The sequence below is a fragment of the Panthera leo genome, chromosome A1, assembly GCF_018350215.1.
Source record: "Panthera leo isolate Ple1 chromosome A1, P.leo_Ple1_pat1.1, whole genome shotgun sequence".
NCBI lineage: Eukaryota > Metazoa > Chordata > Mammalia > Carnivora > Felidae > Panthera > Panthera leo.
In genome coordinates, this window is record NC_056679.1 from 177,328,571 (window position 1) to 177,330,857 (window position 2,287).

A 2,287-nucleotide genomic window follows, 5' to 3' on the forward strand; every position below is an offset into this window, starting at 1 on the left:
GCTACACAAAATCCTTCCTAATGTTGTTCCAAGAGTGTGAGAAAATGCTTACAAAGGGAGTCTGTGAGGCTTGGTAGGGGGCTCAGCAAATCAGGTGCTCAGCAAACCTTGTGATTTTTCACAAGTTGCATTAATTCTCTCCTGGAACTGAGCAAAACAGGGCTTACAGAAGTTAGCTGGGCCTGTTAGGCCCCACTATGGCCACTGAATAAGGCTCCAAGCACATGCTCTAATGCACCCTTGGAAATATGGGGGCTTACACCTCTCCGGGGTAACCCCCCAAATTGAACAGAGCAACAAACTGGGTTGATGAGATGACTTCAAAAGCCAGAGCCTCTCCATTACTGAGGAATCAGCTGGAGAACATTACAGTCAAGCAGAACTGAAGGCAGGCAGCTCATTAAAAGGATGGCCCTCAGTAATGAAAGCCATGCTGGCATAGGGACGCAGAAGGCCCTAGGAACATCCCAGGCCCAGTGTGCAAACGCAGGTCCCCTGCTCTGGCTTCCGACCCTGAGAAATACTCTGCTTCTCTTCGTGGTGTCTTTTCCTCCAAAATTCATCCATGGCTTCTCCCTTCACTTGCCCTGAGTGTAGCACTTTACAAGGTGCTTAAACATTCAGAATCGGTTTCCTCATGTGTGAAAGGAGATAGTTACGCATACTAAGCAGGCTTGTTATAGAAGGTTGAAAACATTTTGCCGGGGGGGGCATGGGTCACAGGTCCCTTTGAAGATCTGATGAAAAGTGGTGATCCCCTTTCTAGAAAAAAATGTATACACACACAAACACTCCCTTCCACGATTTTGCTTAAGATTTAATGAAGTCGTTGGAGTTCATCCATAAAAGCCTAGACGGCCAGAGGATGAAGTACCATGTTAAGGAATCCAGTACTCTCTGTGGAGGGCATTTAGAATACTGTAAGAGCTAGGACTTATTTTCAGCTCTTTGTAAGAGAGACACAGATATTTCTCTGTGGTGCAAGCAAGATAGATAATTCTTCCTTTTGCAAAAGAATCCAGAAGTTGGCAGTTCACAGTTGTCAACATCCCAGACTATGTTTTATCTCCCAGCTCCACCATTCCTAGAACTGGTTTCCATCCTCAGTATCCCTTCATGGTCACCAGTTAGCCCCTGCCACCCTAGCCATCATGTTAGTATTCCAGTCAGTAAGAAGGAGGGCCTGGAAAGGTCAAATGGGTCTCCCAGCTGAGTCAGTTCCTTAGTAAATATGCTTTCCTGGAAGCCCCATGAAGTAACTCCCACCCCCATACTGTTGTGCAAAACTTAGATATGTATCTGAAAGGGCTTGGCAATGTAGGTTCTCATTTGGGCTGATTGCCGGTCCTACCCAAATAGGCTCTTGTCCTAAGGGAGGAGAGGAGAATGGGCACTGGGTGGGCAGGGTGCTGTCTCCACCTGAGGGGCAGGAGGATTGGAAGCAGGGATGTTGCAAGGTCATGTTGCTAGTACAATGGATTGCAGCCTGGAAAGAGCAAGGGAAAACAGGAGACAGAGAGATGGTGAAGGAGCCTGAATTGGCGTGGGGACTGCGGGCATGGAGAGAAGTCAAAGGGGGGAAGCCGGGAGCAACAGGACTTGGTGGTGGATGGGATGTGAGGGTGGAAGAGAGGGAGGGTGGCACTGTGACTTATGGTAACAAGTATGTATTTGGTCTCTGTCCCCATTTCTGTCACAGAGCTCCTGAAACCCTCAGGATCCCCTAAGTGATTAGAGCAATAAAGTTGGTTTTTGTTCTGTTAATGAGGAGACCTCAGGACCCCACCCATGGATGGGGGCTGGTTGCCAGAACCAACCCTGTGATTAGAGGGTTCGAACTTACAGTCCTGCCCCCTGACTTCTGAGGGTGGTGGGGAAGGTGCTGGAGATTTAACTCAATCAGCAACGATCAATGACATAATCAGTCATACCTGTGCAATGAAGCCTCCTTGAAAACCAAAATGATGAGGTTCAGAGTGCGTCATGGGCTTCGTGTGAACGCGTGGAGATGCGGGGAGAGAGGGGCATGGAGGGCGTGCGTGGGACCTCCCCACACCTTGCCCTGTGCCTCTCTTCTGACAAAGAAATCCCACGAAGCGCGGGATCATGACCTGGGCCAGTCAGATGCTCGGCCGACTGAGCCGCCCAGATGCCCCTGCTTAAACACATTTTTCAAAAGTCACCTTTATTGAGCTATAGCTTACATACAATAAACGCACACATTTTAAGTGCACCGTTCAATGAATTTTGTCAACTACGTACGCCTTTTGGGTAACCACCACCCCAG